The following is a 15,082-nucleotide window of genomic DNA, read 5'->3' as shown; positions in this document are numbered from 1 at the left end:
CTGTTCGGGCCTATTTATGTTCTTGCATTTACGCACATCACATGCGACTATTTGCACTTCCCAATTTTTTTTGAGTATGTTTTCTATGTCCACCCTTATTACTTCATTTTTGTTTTAGTTTTTTGTACTCTATAATTTCTCATTGTTTTCCAGCAGTCCTGACAAATACTTTATTTGGTCAGGTATCCTCCTCCTATCCCATTTGCAGTGATTTTTCACGGCCCTGCCGCATCGCGCCATTCTTTGGCCGGGATGCGGTCACGTGGCTATAATAGCAACCGTTTCCTTAGCAACGCCTTCACTCAGCGATGCGCTGCAGGAGCTCCGCGGCTGCCGAAGCCCACAGATTGAGACGACAGTTATTCTTAGCATTAGTTCTTCCCATTACTGAGGTGTTAGTACCTAGCACACTTACGTCCTACCGATTATGCTTTTATATTCACAGAATGCCATCTGTGTTCCGTCCAGTTTTGGATCGGGTGTTCATTTTTGAACACCAGTGTTGTTTACACACCAGATTTCTGTACAAGCACCATTTACCCCTTGGCTACACAACTCGAGTGGTAACCCAACTTCCCTTATTATCACACGTCCAGACATGTTCACCTATTTCCAGCTGAGACTGTCACATTCATTTCTCGTTTTCCCTTCTTCACCTCATCTGCACCGCGATATGACCCGAATTTACCTATTGGTATGTGATTTAATGTTTTGACTGTCAATTTTTTGTTCATGTCATGTTGCAATGTATTACCGTTTGATTTATCCTCATTTCATGATTGTACTCTGGTGGAATTTGCTTTTGTCATTATTATGATATTCAAGACTTGCCCTGACGAAGGAGATTTCTCCGAAATGCATTGGCACATTAAGTTTATTTTTATTTAGAGATGTGTTAGCCGTGTCCTCACCAAGAATGGATTAGTGACTGACTTTTGAACTGTTCTTTTTGATAAACAACTATTTAACTCACTAAGACTTGGATTTGTATTTGAAACTTCTGTGAAATTTGAATGATACTGGCATATTTTTGAAGAATTTTTTTCACAATTACATTACCCTTGTTAGTTCCAATGGAGAGCTGCTGTGTGACTAGATTTGATATCTAGCCTCCTGTTTTATATAAACTACAAAGCCTTACCTCGATGGATATGACCTGTAACTCTCACCAGCAATTAAGGGGGAGGTTCGTAGGCCCATTTCCAGGGTCCTAAACGCCGTAAGAGGGTTAACGCTAGATTCTACCCTTCAAGCCACAGAACTAATTCAAGCAGTCTTAGTTTTGTGGAATAGACGAGAGCCCCAAGAAGATCCAACTTAGTTTGAAAAGATTCTCCTAATCAACACTTACTGGAACCCGGACAGAACTGATGCTGACAAATACTTACACGCCATAGAAAACACCCTTGAAGAAGCCAACGCCACCCACAAAAATCAATCACACAATAATTTCAATTTCGAGTGACTTAAAAAGCAGTGTGCCTAACAGTGGGGGCAAAGGAGGCACACCTTCATTCGAGAGTGCATTTATATCTTAGGGGCAGAAAATGGAATCTGCTAATGGATGCATACGATCTGGATAACCTCCACAAAATAGAAAAACAACCAAATACCATCAGTACCGACATGGGAAGGAAAAGGAGTGGGTCTCATCATAGATCAAACATGTGTCTCAAGAAAATTGCTGGAGCAAATTGAAGACTTTTAAGTCGTGAGAACCTTAAACAGCTACCATAACCCAGCAACCCACTGGAAAGTCACACACCCGAACAGGGAAAGCATGTTTAATAAGCTGAAACCTTGTAAGGGGAATACACGCCTTACACTAAAAGAAATTGTTTCCTTGACATCTATCGCCAAGCAAAGGATCAGTGGGGAAAAAGATGCATAGAAGTTCTTGCCTATCAGCCCTTCCTCAAAGTACATAAAGTTAAACTGAAGAGCTCTGACACCTTAAAACCAAAGCTCCACGTGTACAACAAACTTAGTACCTAAAAGGCGAATGGTAAGACAAAGCAAACGCTTGGTGAAAAAAAACAAAAAAATCCATTAATAACTAAAGCAAAAGAGGAGGAAAAAAAAAAAAGAAACACCACAAAGCCTGGATACGGCAGCAAAGAGTAAATTAATACCAAGCAGACTCAGAAGCAATGCTGCGCATTCCGAGTGGCAAAAACTCCAGGGTCTTCTGGACCCCGATTGAGCCAGGCGCAAATGAATCACCACCACTTGATAACAACGTGGCTGAACAAGCTTGGATTTCACACAAGGAATTATATAAATTATTGGGAAACAAATGCCCCCTTGACACGCCATCTGTTAAAGTGCGCTGGAACATCGCCAGTGACAAGAAGACAAGATCAGAAAATTAAATACTCGAGCACCAGGCCCAGATGGGTTAAATAATTATAGCCTGAAACAGCACCCGGAAGCCTGGGCATCCCTGATAAGCAAGATATTCCAGCACTGTGTAGACTGCAGTGCAATTCCCTCAACATGGAAAAATGCCATCGTAGTGCCAATCTTTAAAAAAAAAGATACCAGAATTATCCAAGGCAATATCGCCCAATAGCTCTGGCTTCCCAGAGTGGACCTTTGCCTCCGATAATTATGATCCACTACAGGCGGGCTTCGTTCGTGGACTGGGAACTTCAGCAAACTTTCTTCTAATAAGTGTTCTGAAGGCAAAAGCACTTCTAGCCAAAACATGATTAGGTCTAATCTTCGTGGACTTGGTGCAAGCTTTCGACAGGGTGAATAGAGAAATCTTGTGGCAAAAACTGTTACAGCCTATCCAGGCTTGTACTCACAGACCTCAATGAGAGTAACGCTAAATAAAGCTGGCCTGTTATCAGATAAGATCGTAACAGCGCATGGGGTGAAGTATGGATGCCCTCTAGTGCCAGCTTTATGAAACTGACATTGCTGACTATAGGGACTCCCAGGAATGAATTCGAGCCTTCCCACCGTCAATGGGAAATACAAAAATCCCAAGAATCCTCTACGCGGACGACATAATACTGCTTGACCAAACCCCTGTTGGGTTACAAAGACAGATGGATAACTTGAAGTACTGAGAGACAACAACTTGGAACTCAACGAAACAAAAAAAGAAGGTAATGTTTAGGAAAAAACAAACAAAAAACACACACCACAGTCTCAAACTGTTCACGGGGGTAACAGGCTGGAAAACGTCACCAGTTTCAAATACTTGGGGATAATACTGAACAGTAGAGATGAAACACCAATGCAAGACCATCTATGAGCAAAGATGAGAACCTTAATAGTATAAACAAAAATCACGAACAGAAAGTTTGGACGTTTCTCATTAATGCCAATCCTGAAATTCTTTAGCTCAAAGGTGATCCAAGTATAGTTTTTGGAGCTCAAGTGATGCCATCACTTCCAGACTCCATATGGATTAAGCTTGAGGGACTACTTTGGCGCCAAGTGCTGTCATTGCCACAGTCGACTCCTATGGTGTTGATTCAACGTGAACGGAGTTTGTCCTCCCTGAAAGCAACTGTCGAAAGAAGCGGTCTGATGCTATACAGGAAGATCATTCAACTGGCTGCAAAATCAATTCTGGAGATAATCAACAGAGCAATGTTGAAAGATGAAAACCAAATGCTCACAAAAGGAGATCAAAGAACAGGAGCTTATTGAAGAAAAAAAAAAAAACAAATTCGGAAGTTCCGAAGAGGACCTCCTCGCCAATCCTGGGAAAGTCAATAAAAAGATCCTAGAAATGGATTGGATAGAGACTCTGAATGCAGCCTGTCAAAGGATCTGCCCCATAATCCAAAAAAAAGTAAACAAGATTATACCATAACTCGTGAAAATCACAGACAAGCTCTAAGAGCAAGTTTCATGAGAATTCACCTGAACTTAATCAGCACAAACGAGATCTTAGCCATCAGGCTACAGGTGGACTCAAACAAATGCCGCTTCTGCACCCAAGATTATCAAATCGAGACAAGAAGGCATCTCCTATCCTGTACAGGCCTCTCAAAAGAAAGATCAACATTGCTAGGCCACCTGCTTAAAAATGTATATGTTTATGATGAACAGGAATGGTGGGCCTGCTTAATAAGCGGTGAAAAAACGAGCTGGGTCATCGCAGTGGTGGGTTTCTTCAAAATGATGGGCCTGGTTGCATAAGTGACAAAAAGGATCTGACTGATAAATATTCACTTGTTCGTCTAAGCTGATGAGAGAGTAAAGGCGCAACTACATACCTAATGAACTTCATAACAAAGCAAATGCACTGGAGAACTTGAATTGCTTCTTTTTGTAAAAAAGTTGTTCACACAATTAAATCAAATAATAAAATAAAACATGGTTTCCCCACAGACTATCTGCTGTTTCACCATTAGCTAGAGTAATTAACGATTCTTTCACAGTCTGCTTAAAATACTGCTCTGCATGCGCTAAGATCACAGTGTAAACTAGTAGACTAACATTGCTGTTGGTAGTTTAGGTGCACAGATGGCTGGTACGGTTTGCTCCCGTGTACATGTGTGGGTCGGACTGGGCCATAAAATTATCTCGTGCACCAATGAAAAATTGGCCTATAGTTGTAAATGGCAATTTATTCCTTTTCTAACCCTGTTTAAATAGTACCCAAGGGGGGGGGAGTTGGGTTATAAAATGGCATGCAAATTGTGCATGTTAAAGAATATTTACTCAGCAACACTGGTCAAAACTATTATTAACATAGTGAAGTAACATCACCAGTGCCATGGAAGTGGAATTGATATATAGTTTGGAAAAGAAGCAGCATTAAAGAAATTGCGCCGTTTAAAACTATTATTTTGGAGATTTCCTTTGATCGGAGGTCAACTGCCAGCTCCGCCCCCAAACCCCGCCTCTTTGGGCACCGCCCGCCCCACCAAATTGTTCTCGTTTCCACCACTGGATAAGGTGGTGGATCATGGCGGCAGCCGAATCTGCCATGAAATTCCCTCGGCGTGTGCAGCGGCGCGGCCATAAACCACTTCTGTGTGGGGGTGGGTGGAGCCGGGGATGAGGATACCAGCCAAGAAGACACAAAGATCCGCCGTTGTTACAACTAAAATCAAAATAGGAAAAACAAACCCATCGGTGTTTTGTTCTCCCCTGTTCCCCTCCCTTGCCGTGAAACTCTAGCGTATGAGCTCGATGTAAATAAAAATATCAAATATAAAAGGCATTTTGCCGAGATGAATATGCGCATTATAAATGCTCAATAAAAAATAAATACCTGCCCGTGCAAGGAGTGGACCACTCCTTCCTCCGTAATCCTCTTCCTAAGCACGTAGACGACGTCCCACATGAAAACGTCACGACGACGTAACAAGTCGTTATGCCTTAAGGCATTTCAGAAACTATCGGCAAACTTTTAAAATAAACACAATGCTAGCGGGTCTCATAAGGACTTTAAATGTGCGATTGATAATGAAAGCAATACAAGACCTCCGTTCAGCCTTCTCTTGCACACATTGCAAAGGGGTAAATGAGCAATCCCTCCCCGGGGAATGCCAAATCGCCCCCCATGCAGGAGAAATAAAGAACTGTGATGCTGGTAATTCGTACCCATATGCGTCTGTCTGCATAAGACACATATCCCCATCTGCTGCACATAGCAAATCCTCCAGCCCCCTCCTTCCCTCTCCAGCGGGGTGGATAACTAACCGTTCGCTGTACTGTTCACTGGTACAGTGGAAGTCCCATTGGGACGTGAGGAACGCACTGTGCACAGCCCCACGCCATATAACACATCTCCTACGGGCAAATCGCACACCTGCATGAGAAAAGCCCAAAACGAACTGAATCCACCTGTACTTTAAGTAAATTTCAAACGATGCACATTACAAACCACCAAAATACACAATACCCCCTTCCCAATATTGCCGCTCTGCATTAAAGTAACAATCAACAAGAGATAACTTTAAGACTTACCAGAAAACAACTATACAAAGTGTTCTTTGCAACAGAGGAATCGCTCCACAGCAGCTTGCATTCCCTCTCCTGCAAAACAGATGACAAGGGAACCCTTAAACCCACGTGATGCAGTGGAGGCGAGCGTTCTAGGGTCCGTTTCTCGAATGGATTGGGAACTAGCGAACTACTCTTTACGAAACGCGCATGTCCAGTATCCAGGCAGCATCAGGTGTGTGCATGCGATCCAGCTCTTTTAGTGAATTTTATATACATTTCTTTTAGCATCCATCAACTTAGACGTTCTCACCCCTTTGTTGTTATATTGTTACTAGGAGCACTTTTGCTACCTCTAGGAATGCACGTTGAAGCTGTAATTCCTTGTATTGTATTTATCACTTGTTGAAATTAAATATTCTAAGTACGTGATTTTCTAAACACCTGGTTTTGAAATTACACGGGGCAGCCTGTTGTTGGTATTATAGACACAATAGTTGCTCCGAAGCTCATTTACGGTAGGGTTCAGGCTCTGCAATGCTCGCAGACGCAGTAACTGCTGTGCAGCTACTACACAGACCGTGCTCTGGTGTAAGTTACTATATATATATATATATATATTACCTGTGCCGGATAATGCTCGCAGATGCAGTAACTGCTGTGCAGCTGCTACACAGACCCTGCTCCGGTATAAGTGACTATATATATATACTACCTGCGCTGGCTAATACTCAAAGACGCAGTAACTGCTGTGTAGCTACTACACAGACCCTGCTCTGGTGTAAGTGACTATATATATATACCTGCGCCGGCTAATGCATGCAGAGACAGTAACTGCTTTGCAGCTGCTACACAGACCCTGCTCTGGTGTAAGTGACTATCCACTCACCGGCTAATGCTTGCAGAGACAGTAACTGCTGTACAGCTGCTACACAGACCCTGCTCTGGTGCAAGTGACTACATATATAATAATACCTGCACAGACTAATGCCCACAGACGCAGTAACTGCTGTGCAGCTACTAAACACACCCTGCTCTGGTGTAAGTGTCTACATATATAAGCCCGCAGAGGCAGTAACCGCTGTGCAGCTACTACACAGACCCTGCTCTGGTGTAAGTGTCTGTCACAAAGTGTGTAGGGGTGATGGAGTTCTTTCTGTGAATTGTTTGCCGATTCTGTGGCGTAGTAGTTATTTATTTTTTTTGCTTTGAGGACTGTTGCTTTGTACAGTTTGAGTTGTCTTTGGTATTTTATTTAGTCTTGTCTGGTGTATTGTTCTCTCCATTTTGTTTCCATTTTGCAGTTGTTTTTTTGGGGGCGTTTTTTCAGTTCTTCTGTGAACCATTTTGCTGCCAGTTTTTTTGGTGTTGCTTTGAATGTTTTAGCTGGTGCTAATTGGTTAATGGCCTTGGTGATCCAATTGTTGAGTGTGTCTTCTGTTGTATCTATGTTTGTATCTGTTAGACGCTCCTCTGCACACCAGAACACTGCTAACATCTCCACAACACCTTCCCCGGGTTCCACAACACCTTCCCCGGGTTCCCACACTACTCCCTCCAGGTTTCGAGACTCATGTGATGCGGTTACCCCAAAGGACCGAAAGCTCGTTACCGGGTACAATTTACGTGCCCGGTTGCAGCCCTTCCTGCATTGACAGTTGCCATGGAGAGCATACAGCAGAAGGGGCGGCGGAACGCTTCCGCATCGATCATTCATCTGCTCACGTGATTCAGAGCAGCGTTTCCCACGTGACGATGGAGGGCGTCACATGACTCGGAAGCGGAAGCGCACAGTATATAATGCTTGATGCACGGAGCACTCACTGCTTCTCAGCTGTCTTTCGACTCTGTTTGGCACTACGTTTGGATTTACTCTGTTGGTTTACCTTGACTTTGGATCATTTACCTGGACTCCCTCGGATTATCCTTTTGTACCTTTGCTTGGAACTGTTTACTCATTGCTGAACCTCGACCCGTCCCTCACCTGCCTTCGGATCATCCCTTGGTACTTTGTTGGATTTCTACGACATTGCTCTTTGGGAACTCACGCTACGCCTCCAGCTCTAATCTCAGGTGGACTGTCCTGTGTCCACGTGTGACTCCGGTCCCTGTTGTTCTGGGGACTGCCTCTCATCTGAGTCTCGAACCTCCCTCACTAGGTCTCCCTGGTTTTCCAAACACCGGATAGGTAAGATTATTCAAATCCTCTGATTCTTGTATTATATTGTATTTGCCTGGTACTTAACCCTGTTCTTTCTGCAGCAGCATCAGTGTTCCAGAGGTTCCGTGGATCCGGGAAGTAACATCTCCCACCTGTGGCTCCAAATGTCGCACAGTGGGGTTCTTTTGGTTCCCCTGTGCGTCACTTGGGGACGGAGGTCTCAACGGTCTACACGACACTCAAGTCAGAACAGACTGAGAAGCCGTATAGTCGTGTTGAAATATGCAGGGGTCCACAGAAGAACCCATAGCTGCTTTAGTACAGGCAATTACAGTATTAAGGGCAGATATGGCCGCCGCAAACACTGTGATTCACCAAAGGCTAGATTCCATACAGAGTGTCCAGCATTCCCTCCCTGCAGACTCTGAATTCGGGGATGCTGCCACTCCAGCCCCACCTCCTCCATCGGCAAGTACCCCAGCTCCAACCCCGGTGGTCCTTCCAGCCCCTTCTCCACTGGCTGCTCCTGAACGTTATCAAGGCGACCCCAAGAAGTTCAGGACCTTCATCAATCAGTGCAAGTTACACTTCCTGTGCAGACCTCTGGCCTTCCCTAATTCCACTGCTAAAGCAGCCTTTACCCTTTCCCACCTGGCCGGAACGGCTGCCGCTTGGGCTAATCCTTTACTGGAGAACAATAGCCCGGTTCTCTATGATTTTGATTTGCTAGTTACCGAGATGTCCCGAGTCTTCGACACCCGACACAAGGCACAATCCAGGGATCTGGAGTTATTAGAACTAACCCAGGGTAGAGGGACCTTGATAGACTACATCACCCGCTTCAACCAATTGGTCGCCGAGACATCATGGCCAGAAAGCAAGCGGGCGGTCGTATTCTATAGAGGGTTGAATAATCCAATGAAAGATGCCTTAGCCGTGGTCCCTTCCGTGCCCACTCAGTATCAAGAACTAGTGGATCTTTCCCTGCAGGTAGATGCACGTCGCTCAGAGCGCAGGACTGAGTTGGGCTTTTCCCATCCTACAGCAGTCAGTACTCCCGCCTCCAGCACTGAGGAACCTATGCAAGTGGGAGGTTTACGTAGTCCCATCACGACATCCGAGAGAGAACGTAGGAGGGTGGAGAATGCATGCTTTTATTGTGGCACCACGGGACTTTATGTTAAGGAATGCCCTCGACGTCCCAAGAAGTCCCAGGTTTTTCGGACAGCTCGACCCTAGATCCGGAGACCAGTTCGAGCTTCTAGTCCTCATCTCCGGGTGCCTCTCCTACTTTCGCTCGTGTCCAGCCCATCTTTGTACAGGCCACTCTTTGTCCCTCTGAGGGTATCTCTCACGCAGTCACGATCATCATTGACTCTGGTGCCATGGGGAACTACATAGACAGTGCTTTGGCTCGTTCTCTCAATCTGCATTTAGTGGTGAAAACCCAACCTGAACCGGTTCAGGCCGTAGATGGCACTGCTCTAGTCTCTGGTCCCGTTAGGCACAAACTGCCCCCCTCTTATTGACTATACAAGACATTCACACAGAGACACTAAGTTTTGACCTGATCACCAAACCCCAGTTCGACATCATATTAGGAATACCCTGGTTGCGTGAACACTATCCTCTCATTAATTGGCAAACAGGCACGGTTCTCTTTGAGTCAGATATCTGCCAGAACTTTTGTCTCCCAACCCATCAGGAAACAGATACTCCGTCACGGGCCTTGGGAGCTCTCGCTCAGCTCACATTGAATGACGGTGGATCAGCGGTTGTGAATTCCCATACTGTTGGAGGGGTAGTTACCGGGATTCCCCCTGAGTACAAAGCATTCGAGTCAGTGTTCGATCGCGGTTCTTCCGAGTTGCTTCCTCGACACAGATCATATGACTGCCCGATTGAACTAATCCCGGGTTCTACCGTTCCTTCGGGCAGGATCTATTCTCTGTCCCCCTCGGAAGAACAAGCTCTGAAGCAGTATGTCCAGAACGCCCTACGACTAGGCCACATCCGCCCCTCTACTTCACCAGCTGCAAGCCCTATTTTTTTTGTTCCCAAGAAAGAGGGGGATTTACGTCCTTGTGTGGATTACCGACACCTTAACGCCATCACGAAAAAGGACAGGTATCCAATCCCTTTGATCACCCCCCTCCTGGACTTATCCCATGCCTCCGTTTTTACCAAGCTGGACCTTCGGGGTGCATACAATCTAGTGCGCGTCTGCGAGGGCGGTGAGTGGAAAACTGCCTTTTGCACCCGTTACGGGTTGTGTGAATACCTAGTCATGCCCTTCGGCCTATGCAATGCCCCGGCCACATTCCGGCGTTTTATGAATGACATATTCAGGGACATTCTGGATGTATACATGGTTGTTTATCTGGACGACATCCTGATCTTTTCACGGGATCTTGATGACCACATACAGCATGTTCGGGAGGTCTTATCCCGTCTGAGGAAACATTCGCTGTTTGCCAAACCCGAGAAATGTCAGTTCCATAAAACGTCTGTTGAGTTTCTGGGCTTCCACATTACCCCTCGGGCCCTATCCATGAACGAATCCAAGGTGAGGGCGGTCTTAGATTGGCCGATTCCTCAGACACTCAAGGCCTTGCAGGCCTTTTTGGGCTTCGCCAACTTTTACAGGTGCTTTATTTCATCCTTTTCCACAATTGTGGCCCCACTCACGGCTCTGACTAGCCCTCAAGTACCCTATCAGTGGCGAAAGGAACATCAGGAATCCTTCGAGGCTCTGAAGACCGCTTTCACCACCGCACCGATCCTTCAGCACCCCAATCCCGAACTTCCATTCATAGTCAAGGCGGACGCCTCTTCTTTCGCCCTCGGTGCGGTGTTGTCTCAGACATGTCCAACGACGGGCAAGTTGCACCCGGTGGCATACCACTCCCGCAAGTTTTCCAGTACTGAGGCCCATTATACTGTAACGGAGAAGGAACTTCTGGCTGTCATTGACGCCTTTCGTGTCTGGCACCATCATCTCCTGGGGGCTAAGCATCCAATCACTGTCTACTCCGATCATCAGAACCTGCAGGATTTGGCCTCCCTAAAGTGCATCAACAGCAGACAGGTCCGGTGGCATCTCTTCTTTTCCACCTTTGATTTTCACATCACTCATCGTCCTGGGGTCACTCATGGAAAAGCGGACGCCTTGTCACGCTCTCCGGGTGGGGTCTCGTTGCCAACCTTCCCTGATACTGTTCTAGGTAAGAGTCACGTGATTTGTCTCTGCACTCCCTCTCTCTCATTGTTGGATTCTGTGCGAGCATGGACTAGCAGTCACTCTGACCAACTGCGAGATTGGAACTCTGTGTATTGTGACGGTTTGCCTTTCGTGCATGATCGCTTGTTTCTCCCCACGCCTGACACTCGTAACCTGGCCCTTGAATGGTCTCATGATGCCCCCTTTAATGCCCATCCCGGCCAGGAGCGTACCATGGATCTCCTAAAGCGCTGGTGCTGGTGTACCTCTATGAAGCGCGACGTGGAATGCTATGTCAACTCTTGCTCTGTTTGCGCTCAGGCCAAACATCGAAGAGGTCGTCCAATCGGCCTCCTGCTTCCGCTACCGGTACCCCCAAGACCTTGGCACACACTGACTATGGATTTCGTGACCAATCTCCCCAGGGTGCGGGGTTTTGATACCATCTGGGTGGTGGTGGATACATTCACCAAAATGGCTCGCTTTGTCCCCTGTAAGGGGATCCCTTCGGCCCCGGTCCTGGCTGAGTTGTTTTTCGAATCTATTTTCACGTTGTTTGGGCTTCCTTTTGTCATTATCTCCGACCGAGGGTCGCAGTTCACCTCTCGTTTTTGGAGAGCTTTGACTAAGTTGCTTGGCATCGATACCAGGTATTCCTCGGCCTATCACCCCGAGACTGATGGGCAGACTGAAAGGACGAACCAATCCATGGAGCAGTATCTCTGGTGTCTTATCTTGCAGCAGCAGTCCACCTGGTTGAGTGTTTTACGGCTTGCCGAGTTCGCATACAATAACGCAGCTCACTCTGCAACAGGTTTCTCTCCTTTCTACGCCCTCTATGGCCAACACCCCAAGGTCTTGCCTGTCCCTGACGCTTCTGTCTCTTTGAATCCTGCGGCCACGGCTTGTCTTAGGGATCTGTCTGCTGTTCATGCTCGTACTCTGGTCCACCTTACTGAAGCAAAGGCCTTCATGAAGTCCCGTGCTGATGGCAAGCGCTTGGCTGCTCCTCCCCTTGCAGTGGGTTCCCGGGTGTGGTTGTATTCCTGTCACCTTCGCCTGGTTGGTTGTCGGAAACTTCTGCCTCGCTTTGTTGGCCCGTATGTGATCTCTCAGGTTGTGATCCAGTGGCTTTTCATCTGGTTCTCCCGAGCTCTTTGCGAATCCATCCTGTTTTTCATGTCTCTCTTCTCAAGCCTTTCCCTGATTCCTCCCGTCTCCGGTCCCCGGTAGCCCCGGTGTCCCTGGCCTCCCCTGATGTCTTTGAAGTGTCAGCTATTTTGGGTTCCCATTGGTTTAGGGGTGGGCTCCAGTATTTGGTGGATTGGAAGGGTTATGGCCGGGAGGAGCGCTCTTGGGTTTCCGCCCTGGACGTTAAAGCTCCTCGCTTGGTGGCCCGGTTCCATAGGGTTCACCCGTCCTGCCCACGGGGTCGTGGGCCGTTGGGGGGGGCTATGTTAGACGCTCCTCTGCACACCAGAACACTGCTAACATCTCCACAACACCTTCCCCGGGTTCCACAACACCTTCCCCGGGTTCCCACACTACTCCCTCCAGGTTTCGAGACTCACGTGATGTGGTTACCCCAAAGGACCGAAAGCTCTGTACCGGGTACAATGTACGTGCCCGGTTGCAGCCCTTCCTGCATTGGCAGTTGCCATGGAGAGCATACAGCAGAAGGGGCGGCGGAACGCTTCCGCATCGATCATTCATCTGCTCACGTGATTCAGAGCGGCGTTTCCCACGTGACGATGGAGGGCGTCACATGACTCGGAAGCGCACAGTATATAATGCTTGATGCACGGAGCACTCACCGCTTCTCAGCTGTCTTTCGACTCTGTTTGGCGCTACGTTTGGATTTACTCTGTTGGTTTACCTTGACTTTGGATCATTCACCTGGACTCCCTCGGATCATCCTTTTGTACCTTTGCTTGGAACTGTTTACTCATTGCTGTTCCTCGACCCGTCCCTCACCTGCCTTCGGATCATTCCTTGGTACTTCGTTGGATTTCTACGCCATTGCCCTTTGGGAACTCACTCTACGCCTCCAGCTCTAATCTCAGGTGGACTGTCCTGTGTCCACGTGTGACTCCGGATAGGTAAGATTATTCAAATCCTCTGATTCTTGTATTATATTGTATTTCCCTGGTACTTAACCTCGTTCTTTCTGCAGCAGCATCGGTGTTCCAGAGGTTCCGTGGATCCGGGAAGTAACATCTCCCACCTGTGGCTCCAAAGGTCGCACAGTGGGGTTCTTTTGGTTCCCCTGTGCGTCACTTGGGGACAGAGGTCTCAACGGTCTACACGACACTCAAGTCAGAACAGTATCGGTGGGATCTCTTTCACCTAGGTTGTCGTGGTGGCTTGATAGCATGGTGGCCTCGTCTGCTAGTTTTGTTGCAAAGTTGGGGTTGTAAGAAAATGGTTTGTAGATCAGTATGAATACTATGTTGGATTGGTCGTTGAGTTCTATTTTGATTTGGAGGGATTCATAGTCTTCCGCGTTGGTTGTGATGATTCGAGGTGCTCATGCGTGTTTTTTGTGTATAATTGCGATTCTACCTCCTCTTCGGTTTTCTCTGTTGGCGTGTATTCATTTATAATTGTCGTGTATTGCTTTGTTCGCGATGGCTTTATAGTTATCTGATAGCCAGGCCTCAGTAAGGAAGAGCACGTCTGTGCCTCCTTCGCTTAGGAGGTCATTGATTTCTGTTGAGTGGTTTGCCATGGATCTAATGTTGAGGAGGCTGCAGTGTAGTTTGCTGGATTTACCTTTTATGTTGTTGTTAGTATTGTTTTTTCTGACCGGTGTGTTGGTTGGGTTTCCGTTCCAGGTGGGTTTTTCCCAGTTGACTCTTTTGGGTGGGGTGGTTCTTTGTTGGTCAGTCTCTTTGTCGAGTAGACCGATAAGGTTTATGGTGGGGTTGGTTCGTTTCCAGGTGGTAAATAGGGTAGCTACCCCTCTGTTGTTTCAGCCTTGGTGATCTAGGGGGTGTAGAGTGAGTGTGATGGTTTCCAATTTGTTTGTTCTGGTTGGGGTATTGTCCATGGTGGAGACCGGGTTGTGATGGTTTATTAGTTGTCATCCGTTTGTGTCCTGGTTGGGTCTGTATTCGTGAAGCTTGTTGTCTGTTGGTTCGTTGTTGCTGTGCTGTTTTTGTTTACCACGTTGTCGCAAGTGGACAGGTAGCGAGCATTGTAGTCTCTCTTTGCTCTGTTATTTGTATGTCTCCTTGGGCCATCTCAGATGTTTGTTGAGTTTTTTGGGGTTGTGGGATCATGCTGGTCCCTGCCTTCGCGAGTGGTTTGGGATTTCTTATTATTTCTGTTGTTTTTTCTGACTTCTTTGTCTTTCTTGTGACGAGGCATGATGCGTGCGTTGTGTTCCTTAGTGGGCGTCCTCTTTCGATTGCTGTTTTTCATGGTCTTTTGGGTTTAGTCTTTGCTGTTTGTGGTTTCTTGTTGCTTGTATTTGGTAGGTTGTGGGTAGTTGAGACCTTGGTTGATGGGACTTTGTGGTTCCGTTTGTTTATTGCTTCTTTCTTTTTTGGATCCTTTTCTTATTTTTTTTTATCCTGGAGGTACTTTTCGTTGTGGTTGTTGATTATTGGATTTTGCGCAAAGCAAACATGAATAATGTGTGAAGGAGTGCATGTGAATACTGCCATATATTGGTGCAATGATGTTGGGGAGAATTCTCATTTCTGTGCTAATTCCCTTCAACCTTGGAGACCCCCAGCTCTTTTGCTGGACTGTAGGACCTTTTAATTTTAACCCTGGAGTGA

The 15,082-nt window shown here is 46.7% G+C and overlaps 1 protein-coding gene across 6 annotated transcripts in view; it reads right to left on the bottom strand.

Annotated features, from left to right (window-relative positions):
• Positions 1-6,042, bottom strand: part of LOC138567595 (zinc finger protein 208-like) — a 167,743-nt gene extending 161,701 nt beyond the window's left edge. For 3 of the 6 annotated variants that reach the window (XR_011302254.1, XM_069645974.1, XM_069645977.1), the window contains exon 1: positions 5,941-6,042. The gene's annotated coding sequence lies outside the window, so the exon portion shown is untranslated. Of the gene's footprint in view, positions 1-5,242; positions 5,557-5,940 lie in introns of those variants that run through there. The other 3 variants (XR_011302255.1, XM_069645978.1, XM_069645975.1) reach the window with 3 other exon arrangements.
• Between the last annotated feature and the right edge of the window lie 9,040 nt (positions 6,043-15,082).

This window comes from Ambystoma mexicanum, chromosome 2p, assembly GCF_040938575.1.
Source record: "Ambystoma mexicanum isolate Mex_15411 chromosome 2p, UKY_AmexF1_1, whole genome shotgun sequence".
NCBI classification, from domain to species: Eukaryota; Metazoa; Chordata; class Amphibia; order Caudata; family Ambystomatidae; genus Ambystoma; species Ambystoma mexicanum.
This window is presented reverse-complemented; position numbering and strand designations above follow the sequence as displayed.